At 37.8% G+C, this 12,323-nt stretch overlaps 1 protein-coding gene across 6 annotated transcripts in view; it reads right to left on the reverse strand.

Moving 5' to 3' along the window:
- GRIA4 (glutamate ionotropic receptor AMPA type subunit 4) overlaps window positions 1-12,323 on the reverse strand; it is a 382,415-nt gene that overhangs the window by 96,301 nt on the left and 273,791 nt on the right. The window lies entirely within an intron of this gene.

Raw genomic sequence — 12,323 nt, forward strand, 5'->3', positions numbered from 1 at the left:
AGTTCAGTTTTATTTTTGCATTAGAGATTACAACTCTCATTCTCTGAAAAACTGAAAATTCCTTCAACAAGAGAAAATCTAATTTCAGTTACTAATGAACCCCTTTGTAACTTCACTGGTGTCGTCAATGATAACAGTGAAAGCCACAATTTTCATGTATGTTCATTGTCAAAGACAAAAATTAAATTATTTTAAGCATTTTAATATCCCATACAAGCAATTCGGTGTAATTGAGTGACTTTTGTACAAAATATAGGAAAACCCTTTTAAAATCAGAATATGTGATGGACATAGAGAGTAGAAAAATGGTTATCAGAGGCTGGGAAGGGTAGTGGGGGTGGGAGGGAGGTGCGAATGGTTAATGGGCACAGAAAAAAATAGCTGGAAAGAATGAATAAGACATACTATTTTATAGCACAACAGGGTGACTATAGTCAATAATAACTTAATTATACATTTTAAAAATAACTAAAAGGGTGTAATTGGATTGTTTATAACACAAAGGATAAATGCTTGAGGGGATGGTTACCTCATTTTCCATAATGTGATTATTACTCATTGCATGCCTGTATCAAAACATCTCATGGACCCCATAAATACATATACTACTATGTGCCCACACAAATAAGAAATAAAATAAAATAAATAAAATCAGAACATATGAATGGTGCTGGAAAAGAGTTTTGTATACATGGCTATTGGTGAAATAAAATTTCTTCTCATCTTATGTTTTTGTTTTGATTACATTCAAGACTTTCTTTCTGTTTTAAATGTTCTCCAGTTTCAGTACAAGTTGTTTAGATTTTTACTTTTTAATTTCTGTTCATATTGTTTAGGATTTGTTGTACTTCCTGACTATGACGGTTGATTGCCATTTAACCATCCTGGGAAATTCACTGCCAATATCTCTTAAAATAACCCTCCAAAGATGTTTTCTGTTTGCTTCTAATAGATACTGCAACATTGGTATCACTGGCCTGGGGCCAGTTTTATGATAAGTTCTCAGCTTCTAGATTCCCAGACCACAGTGTGTGGTATAAATTCAAAATACAATCTGTCTCAAGAACAAGGCTGTGATGACAAATTCTGAAGGAAGATACTTTCCTCACTACACTAAGCCTAGGCCAAGGCAGAAAACACTTAGTTGACTCTGTACAGGTGACAGAATTTTTTCAACTATACCCTTTTATTGGGCTGTTGGCCTTCAATGGTCTGGCTTTATGTATTGACTTGACTGAACACAAAGCTTCTGTTCTTGGGAAAGCATTAAATGCTGAATCAGCCTACCCAATCTGGCAATTTCCTTCATCACAGCTGCCTGTCATTTTTGGCCGCTGAAGATTTTCTTTACTTTCTTGGAAGTTCAGCTACACATTTATAATATTTTATATAACCTTTCTCCATGTTTTATATTGCCAGATTTACCTAGTCCACAATTTATCTAAAATAGAACTTTCCTTGAGAATCTTTCCATGAAGATGAGGACAAGCAGCAAATAGATGAGATTGTGGAGAAAGCTCGGTTTGTGAAATAGCTGAATTAGGTGTCATATTGGGCAATCTATACTTGAGTAATTTAACATGGGTGGAGCAGGATGGAGCCATCTTATTCTCTGGGAATCTCCAGTCTAGCTTGTGCAAAAGATAATCATCAGGAGGATGCTTGATGGTACTCAGCCAGGAAATGGCATATTCTATTATGGAGTCTACTACAGATTCCTGCTATTTGGCTTCAGCAGGGGTTGTTGCCACTCAGCAATCCATTATTTATCTCTTGCTGATTCACTATATGTTTTTCTGGTGTGGCTATGTAAGCCTTTTTGCACTCTCTCTAAGCCCCTGTCCCCACCCTGCCTCTTATTTCTTAACACTCTCAGCTTGTGATTTCTTTGTGACTACAGTCAAAAATGTGTCAGTTTTATTTTAAAAATCCATTTTAAGTGCAAATTCTTGTAAATGTTAAAAAGATGCGGAACCAGTAAAAATTCTGCACTGGGTGTCTCCATAGAGAACTCATTGTCCATTCAAGATTGTTTAGCAAAAAACTATAATAAATTAAAGCTTATACAACAAATTTTCAAAGGGTGAGGACTTATAATACCACAAGGAACTGACAGGGACAAAATTCCTGGCATGAAAGGTCTTGCAGAGCTCCATATGCATCAACATTCTGGAAACTAAGAGCTTGGGGAGTAGTGATCTGGAGATTTATTTACCTGGCTGGTGATGCTAGGGGCATCAGTATCTCTGCTGAGCCAGATCCTGGCTGAGAAAAAAACAAATGTACTGCACAAACGCTGTGAAGTTCTCACTGCCTTAGTTTCTTTGTGAAAAAATTCGATTTACAATCCATTGAGTGGTATCCTGTAAATAGAGTGTTGCTTATTTTTAAATGATTGTGTAAAACTGAAAGTGTCATTTGTGATTTCACATGGCTTTCATCCTCTCAACAAAAGTGAAGAATATCTTCTGTAAAGAATAAATTTGAATGAGTTGACTGTGGGTGCAGACCAAACCTTGTATCTCCTATGTAATTACTCTTTTAAAAATATGAAAATAGGGAAAAGAAACAGTTTGAGTTGAAAGATAGGAATATAAAATGGCACTGTCTTCACACAAGTGTGGTTGGCTTAGTTGTCATGCGAAAACAATGCCCAGGGTGAGTACTTGGTTGCAAAATTAATTATGGTCTTTCCTAAAGACAGAAAACTGTAGGGGCAGAGAATCTGCATATTTCATATTTTTAAAAGAAACAGAGGGTGCAACTAGACTAAAAATAATGATCAAGTGTCTGTTTAGAGTTTTGTAGAATAGGTTAGAAAGGATCAATCATACACTCTCAACGATGATTATCCTTACCAAAATAATGTGTTTAAGAGAAGTCACTACTTGATTCTTGTCATTACATTTTTTCCCTGTGTGCGGGTTTTTGTTTTTGTTTTTTAAGAAGCAGAGAGTTGTTTAGGAATATCCATGGTGCTGGTCAAATAATTAAGTTCTATAATCAGGCAATCAGGCCTATGCATATTAATAAGGTGAATGCCAGGCACAAACACTGTGATTTTTAACTGTTTTATTAACAAATTATGGCATACCAATCTTCAAGAATGTAACTTCCAAATCCTTAGTCTTTGATGGAAATTGGAGAAAATGAATCAGGACACTTTTCCATATTGACTTCACTTTTCAGTTCGCTTTAGTTCAACAAATGTCAATGGAGTGCTTCCTACCTATAGGATTAAGGCTAAGAGATTTAATGATTATAAAGATAAGTCTGTCAGTGCTGCTGTTACAAGGGGGTTTATTATCTCATAAGGGGATGAGACTCACAGAAATGGCTAAAATACAGAGCAGAATAAGGGGAATGCAGTGGGTTTCAAGAAGTGATATCACTTGCTTAAGAGAACAAGGCAGACTTTTAAGAATGAATAGACTAGTGTCTATTCATTATAGTGTCTATAAATATTGACTCAAGGAATGAATAAAGAAGTTAATCAGGGTACAAATGTTAAAAACACTAATATATTAAGGTCAATATGAGACTTGCAAATTAATGATAGTTTGGCCTTTAATCCACAATCAGATTTTACATTGATCCTTTACATATCAATGGTTTATAAGGTACTCAGGGGTCTTTCTATAAAAGTTGCTGTATATTATTTCTAACTATTACTACCAGGCTGTGATCATTCTATTGAACATGGTCTTCCAAGTAAAGACATACAATGACACACTAGAATAGAAATAATTGGTTTTTCTCTTAATTTGATCTTATAAGTCAACTGGAAATTTCTCTCTCAGTTGTTTTCATGCTCCAGAGAATTCAGTGACATGGAGAAAATGGCACAACATATTCAGAGGTGTTAGGGCCATGATACTGATAAATGTTGTAAACTTATTGTCATGAGGGCCGTCACTTTCACTAGTCCTCTTTTTCTACAGAAATTCCAGACTCCGAAATGTTCCCCAAATGTTGACTTTCAAAATGCTTTAGAATATTTTATTGCAGATAAAAACAAAAGCTTTAGTATCACTTCAGTTCTATCAAAAGAAAAATATAAGGCAAGGGGCTTTTGCACACAAACAACAGACTTAAACTACAACCTTGTAAGATAACAGTAGGACTTCAGTTTCAGGGCTGTGATGTAAAATGGGGTAGGAAAAATAAAGTACTTCAGACCCCAAAATACTAAGGCCGTTTAGTGTAGGATGAGATTTAGGAGGAGGCTAGGTAGTGTAAATTCTTATCAGATATTTTAAAGGAAATGATATCCCAATGCACATACACATTTGTGTGTGGGTCTGTGTGTGTATGTGTATGCAGGGGCGTGTGTGCGTGTGTGTGTTTGTGTGTGTGTGTTTGTGTGTGTTTATTTTCTTCTATATTTGGAGATGTCAGAAATGTTATGGAAGTTTCTAATGAGGAAGAACTCTTTTTTGGAGGAAGGAGAGAGAAAGAAGAGTTTCCCATAAAGAGAATGGCTGCCTCTCAAAGTAGTGATCTCTCTGTCTCTGAAGTTCCTAGCAAAGTCTGACTGATTTTCAGTGAAAGATGTTGGGATAGGGTGGTCCTTTGGGTGACAGAGTCCTGTAAAGATACAGTCCGATGTCTCTATGGTCAGTCACCGTGATAGATACTATCAATGTCTTGCCCTATCTGTTCCTTTGTCATCTCAATGCATACTTGCTCACCTTCCAGCTGCCAGCACCTGAATTTCCTTGCCTCAAGGTTTTCTGTGGTTTACAGAGCTGACATTGCCCTTGGAGAGGGAAGAGTTTAGAAGTGCCAGAGCATTAATGCCCTCCTTCCCAGCAGCCCACATACAATTACTGACAGGAGTTGGCGCATAAGTAATCCAACTTCCTTGCCCCACAAGTGACATGATTCCTAAGTGTTCTACACTAGCCTCCTCCAGTAATTAGTTTATACTAATTCAAAATGGGATTAACCCCCTGTCACTCAGATGTTGATCTGCTTGACAAATGCAGCTTTCATTGACTGCATTTCTCTACTCCCCTTCCAGCCTGTTCTTTACCTCCCAAACAAACAGTTTGCACACAATCTTTGTTTTTAGGTCAGCTTCTGGGGAAAATCAACTATGACAGTCTCCAAGTGAAAACTGAACCAATGTAGTAGTAGAATTGATAATGTAAAAAAATACTTTAGTTGGCTAACTATCCCAAGCTTTTCATCTCCGTAGCATAATATATTTATATCACATTTAAATTCTCTCTAGGTATAATTAAAAACTCAGGTTGCATAAGATACGATACCTCTATTTAGACATCTAAATTGTTGAAAAAAGTTTACTCTCTCACATAGGCTAATAGTAATGATTCGGTGTCTTTATTTAGTAAATTATTTCTATTTCTAACAAAATTTTCACCTTCAAAGTGTCTTCACTTGTGAATATCTATTCTTAGTACTGGTTTTTTATTATTTCTTTTTCTGACTTTATTCCAAATGTTAAAAAAAAAGACCTTTTCCATCCTTTCAGGTCACAGATTTTAGATCACTTTATATGCACTTCTCCCCAATTTTATTGGTTAGCAAATTGAGTGCCCTACAAGAGATATGGTTTGGATAGGGTCCTACAACTATAGAGTGAAAAGCAAGTGCTGAAATTCAGCTGTTTGATTCCTGGTCCTGTGTTCATTCCATGCCACCCCTTTATCCATCATGGAACTGCCAGTGGCTATTGAAAAGCACTTGTAGATTATTATATCCTTCTCTCTGCCTATAATGGTGGTTCTAAAATTCTGCATCTACGAGCCTTGGATAATATGATTCTCATCATCTCAACTATGAACTATTCTTAGCACAGCTCCATTTTGATTTAATAGCATTTTAATTTAGTGATTTCAAATATTTGCAAAGAGATGTAAACGATTGTATGGCATTTGTGATTATGAATTTGAAGCACATGTAATAGCTTGAAAGAACCGTTAGAAGCAAGCTCTTTTTAAATTAAAGAGACATTTGTAAGAAACAATATAAATATAATTCTAATAAGGTGTAGGTGGAAGGGGTAATTCCTTCCTTTCATAAACAATTACATTAAATAAATATAGTCATTAAGTGAAGAAGCTGGAACTCCAGCTGGGTCTTTTGACTATGGTTTCCATACTGTTTTCACTACACTGTGTTCCCTTCTTTAGACCACAGGAATTCAGACTTATTTTTGGCCAATATGAATATATCTTTCATAAGAGAAAAATGAACAAAATATATACCTGTGAGAATAACATTGTCTATCTATTAGATAATTGATGAATACCAAACCTGTTTAAGAGAAATCCAAGCTTTCTCATAATGAAACAAAGACACAATTATTTTTCTTACAAATAACCTCTTGTCTGAACATATTGCTTATTTGAATAACAGTATATACACAAAGTGTATCTAGTTCCATTTTGCATGGGGCTAAGACAGGGACACACAGGTGGAGAATTATCAGGTAAACTTTAATGCATCCTAGTCTGGGTTTACAATTTCTTCATATATGCATAATAAAGCAAATTAGCAGAAAAGCTTAAATAACTTGGATTTAGTTTTGTGTAGCTTGTACTTTTCCAAATGTATATTTAAAATGACAGTTCATGTACATATCCTAAATGTAATGCAAATCCAACTTAGTCCAATAGATAATTTTATTTATGTAGAACAAGCTCAAAGCAATCAATTAAAAATTAAACTACTGGGGACCTCGGCAAGATGACCAAATAGAACAGCTCCGGTGTGCCACTCCCAGAGAGATCAACACAGAAGGCAGGTGATTTCTGCATTTCCAACTGAGATACCTGGCTCATCTCACTGGGACTAGTTAGACAGTGGGTGCAGCCCATGGAAGGTGAGCAGAAGCAGGGTGGGGTGTCACCTCACCTGGCAAGTGCAAAGGGTCAGGGAACTCCCTTCCCTCGACAAGGGAAGCTGTGAGAGACTGTGCCGTGAGGAATGTGCATTCTGGCCTGGATACTACGCTCTTCTCACAGTCTTTGCAACCTGCAGACCAAGAGAATCCCTTGGGTGTCTACACCACCAGGACCCTGGGTTTCAAGCACAAAGTGGGGCGGCCATTTGGGCAGACACTGAGCTAGTTGTAGGAGGTTTTTCTCATACCCCAGTGGCACCTGGAATGCCAGTGAGACAGAACCATTCAGTCCTCTGGAAATGGGGCTGAAGCCAGGGAGCCAAGTTGTCTAGCTCAGTGGATCCCACCCCCACGGAGCCCAGCAAGCTAAGATCCACTGGTTTGAAATTATCGCTGCCAGCACATCAGTCTGAAGTCAACCTGGGGCACTTCAGCTTGGTAGGGGGAAGGGCCTCTGCCATTACCTCACATTGTAAACAAAGCCTCCTCCGGGAAGTCTGAACTGGGCGGAGTACATCACAGCTCAGCAAAGCTGCTATAGCCAGACTGCCTCTCTAGATTCTTCCTTTCTGTACAGGGCATCTCTGAAAGAAAGGCAGCAGCCCCAGTCATGGGCTTATAGATAAAACTCCCATCTCCCTGTGACAGAGCACCTGGGGGAAGGGGTGGCTGTGGGCGCAGCTTCAGCAGAATTAAACATTCCTGCCTGCCGGCTCTTAAGAGAGCAGTGGATCTCCCTGCACAGCGCTTGAGCTCTGCTAAGGGACAGACTGCCTCCTCATGTGGGTCCCTGACCCCCATGCCTCCTGACTGGGAGATACCTCCCAGTAGGGGCCAGTAGACACCTCATACAGGAGAGACCCAGCTGGCATCTGGCAGGTGCCCCTTTGGGACAAAGCTTCCAGTGGAAGGAACAGGCAGCAATCTTTGCTGTTCTGCAGCCTCCGCTGGTGGTACCCAGGAAAACAGGGTCTGGAATAGACCTCCAGCAAACTGCAGCAGACCTGCAGAAGAGGGGCCTGACTGTTAGAAGGAAAACTAACAAACAGAAAAGAATAGCATCAATATCAACAAAAAGGACATCCACACAAAAAAAGTCACCAACATCAAAGATCAAAGGTAGATAAATCCATGAAGATGAGGAAAAACCAGTGCAAAAAGGCTGAACATTCCAAAAACCAGCACGCCTCTTCTCCTCCAAAGGATCACAACTCCTTGCCAGCAAGGTAACAAAACTGGACAGAGAATGAGTTTGGTGAATTGGCAGAAGTAGGCATCAGAAGGTGGGTAATAACAAAGTACTCCAGGCTAACGGAGCGTGTTCTAACCCAATGCAAGGAAGCTAAGAACCTTGAAAAAAGGTTAGAGGAATTTCTAACTAGAATAACCAGTTTAGAGAAGAATATAAATGACCTGATGGAGCTGAAAAACACAGCATGAGAACTTTGTGAAGCATACACAAATATCAATAGCTGAATTGATCATGTAGAAAAAAGGATATCAGAGATTAAAGATCAATTTAATGAAATAAAGCATAAAGAGAAGATTAGAGAAAAAAGAATGAAAAGGAATGAACAAAGCCTCCAAGAAATATGGGACTATGTGAAAACACCAAACCTGCATTTGATTGGTGTACCTGAAAATGACGAGGAGAGGGGAACCAACCTGGAAAACCCACTTCAGCATATTATCCAGGAGAACTCCCTCAACCTAGCAAGATAGGCCAACATTCAAATTCAGGAAATACAGAGAACACCAAAAATACTCCTCGAGTAGAGCAACCCCAAGACATGTAATTGTCAGATTCACCAAGGTTGAAATGAAGGAAAAAATGTTAAGGGCAGCCAGAGAGAAAGGTTGGGTTACCCACAAAGGAAAACCTATCAGACTAACAGTGGATCTCTCTGCAGAAACCCTGCAAGCCAGAAGAGAGTGGGGGCCAATATTCAACATTCTTAAAGAGTAAAATGTTTAACCCAGAATTTCATATCCAGCCAAACTAAGCTTCATAAGTGAAGGAGAAATAAAATCCTTTACAGACAAGCAAATGCTGAGAGATTTTGTCATCACCAGGCCTGTCTTATAAGAGCTGCTGAAGGTAGCACTAAATATGGAAAGGAAAAACTGGTACCAGCCACTGCAAAAAACATACTCAATTGTAAACACCACCGATACTATGAAGAAACTGCTTTAACTAATGGACAAAATAACCAGCTAGCATCATAATGACAGGATCAAATTCACACATAACACATTAACCTTAAAGGTAAATGGGATAAATGCCCCAATTAAAAGACACAGACTGGCAAATTGGATAAAGAGTCAAGACCCATCGGTGTGCTGTATTCAGGAGAGCCATCTCACATGCAAAGACACATGTAGGCTCAAAATAAAGAGATGGAGGAAGATTTACCAAGCAAATGGAAAACAAAGAACAGCAGGAGTTGCAATCCTAGTCTCTGATAAAACAGACTTTAAACCAACAAAGATCAAAAAAGACAAAGAAGGGCATTACATAATGGTAAAGGGATCAATGCAACAAGAAAAGCTAACTATCCTAAATATATATGCACCCAATACAGGAGCACCCAGATTCATAAAGCAAGTTCTTAGAGACCTACACAGAAAGTTCAATACCCACACAATAATGGTGGGAAACTTTAACACCCCACTGTAAATATTAGACAGAGCAATGAGACAGATAATTAACAACAATATTCAGGATTTGAATGCAGCTCTGGACCAAGTGGATCTAATAGACATCTACAGAACTCTCCACCCCAAATCAACAAAATATACATTCTTCTCAGCAACACATCACATTTATTCTAAAGCTGACCACACAATTGGAAGTAAAACACTCCTCAGCAAATGCAAAAGAACAAAAATCATAACAAACAGTCTCTCAGACCACAGTGAACTCAAACTAGAACTCAGGATTAAGAAACTCACTCAAAACCCCACAACTACTTGGAAACTGAACAACCTGCTCCTGAATGACTACTGGGTAAATAATGAAATTAAGGCAGAAATAAACAAGCTCTTTGAAACCAATGAGAACAAAGACACAATGTACTAGAATGTCTGAGACACAGGTAAAGCAGTGTTTAGACGGAAATTTGTAGCACTAAATGCTCACAGGAGAAAGTAGTAAAGATCTAAAATCAACACCCTAACATCACAAGTAAAAGAACTAGAGAAGCAACAGCAAACAAAATCAAAAGGTAGCAGAAGACAAGAAATAACTAAGATCAGAGCAGAACTGAAGGAGATAGAGACACAAAAAACCCTTCAAAAAATTAATGAATCCAGGTGCTAGTTTTTTTGAAAAGATTAACAAAATAGATAGACCACTAGCCAGACTAATAAAAAAGAAAAGAAAAAAGAATCAAATAGACACGGTAAAAAATGATAAAGGGGATATCAACACTAATCCCACAGAAATACAAATTACCATCAGAGAATACTAGAAATACCTCTATGAAAATAACTAGAACATCTAGAAGAAATGGATACATTCCTGGACACATACACCCTCCCAAGACTAAACCAGGAAGAAGCAGAATCCTTGAATAGACCAATAACAAGTTCTGAAATTGAGGCAGTAATTAATAGACTACCAACCAAAAAAAGCCCAGGAACAAAAAGATTCACAGCTGAATTCTACCTAAGGTACAAAGAGGAGCTGGTACCATTCCTTCTGAAACAATTCCAAAAAATAGAAAAAGAAGAACTCCTTCCTAACTCTTTTTACGAGTCCAGCATCGTTCTGATACCAAAATCTGGCAGAGACACAACAAAAAAAGAAAACTTCAGGCCAATATCCCTGATGAACATCAATGCGAAAATCCTCAATACAATACTGGCAATCCGAATCCAGCAGCACATTTAAAAGCTTATCCACTATGATCAAGTCGGCTTCATCCGTGGGATGTTACGCTGGTTCAACATATGCAAATCAATAAACGCAATCCATCACATAAACAGAACCAAGGACAAAAACCACATGATTATCTCAATAGATGCAGAAAAGCCCTTTGATAAAATTCAACACTCCTTCATGCTAAAAACTCTAAATAAACTAGGTATTGATGAAATGTATGTCAAAATAATAAGAACTGTTTATGACAAACCCACAACCAATATCATACTGAATGGGCAAAAGCTGGAAGCATTCCCTTTGAAAATTGGCACAACACAAGGATGCACTCTCTCACCACTCCTATTCAACACATTATTGGAAGTTCTGGCCAGGGTAGTCAGGCAAGAAAAAGAAATAAAGTGTATTCAAATAGGAATAGGAAGTTAAATTGTCTCTGTTTGCAGATGACATGGTTGTATATTTAGAAAACCCCATTGTCTCAACCCAAAATCTCCTTAAGCTGTTAAGCAACTTCATCAAAGTCTCAGGATATAAAATCAATGTGCAAAAATCACAAGCATTTCTTTACACCAATAATAGACAAAGAGCCAAATCAATAGTGAACACCCATTCACAATTGCTACAAAGAGAATAAAATACCTAGGAATCCAATTTAAAAGGGATGTGAAGGACCTCTTCAAGGAGAACTACAAACCACTGCTCAAGGAAATAAGAGAGGACACAAACAAATAGAAAAACATTCCATGCTTATGGTTAGGAAGAGTCAATATCATGAAAATGGCCATACTGCCCAATGTAATTTATAGATTCAATGCTATCTCCATGAAGCTACCATTGACTTTCTTCACAGAGTTAGAAAAAACTACTTTAAATTTCATATGGAACCATAAAAGAGGCTGTATAGCCAAGATAATCCTAAGCAAATAGAACAAAGCTGGAGACATCACACTACCTGATTTCAAACTATACTACAAGGCTACAGTAAATAAAACAGCATGGTACTGGTACCAAAACAGATATATAGATCAATGGAACAGAACAGAGGCCTCAGAAATAACACCATATATCTACAACCATCTGATCTTTGACAAACCTTACAGAAACAAGCAATGGGGAAAGGATCTCCTATTCAGTAAATGGTGCTGGGAAAACTGACTAGCCATATGCAGAAAACTGAAATTAGGCTCCTTTCTTACACCTTGTACAAAAATTAACTCAAGATGAATTAAAGATTTAAATGTAAGACCTAAAACCATGAAAACCCTAGAAGAAAACCTAGGCAATACCATTCAGGACATAGGCATGGGCAAAGATTTCATGACTAAAACACCAAAAGCAATGGCAACAAAAGCCAAAACTGACAAATGGGATCTAATTAAACTAAAAAGTGTCTGCACAACAAAAGAAACTATCATCAGAGTGAACAGGCAACCTACATAATGGGAGAAAAGTTTTGCAATCTATCCATCTGACAAACGGCTAATATCCAGAATCTATAAGGAACTTAAACAAGTTTACAAGAAACAGAAAACCCTATCAAAAAGTGGGCAAAGGATATGAACAGACACT

The sequence above is a fragment of the Papio anubis genome, chromosome 12, assembly GCF_008728515.1.
Source record: "Papio anubis isolate 15944 chromosome 12, Panubis1.0, whole genome shotgun sequence".
Classification (NCBI taxonomy): Eukaryota; Metazoa; Chordata; class Mammalia; order Primates; family Cercopithecidae; genus Papio; species Papio anubis.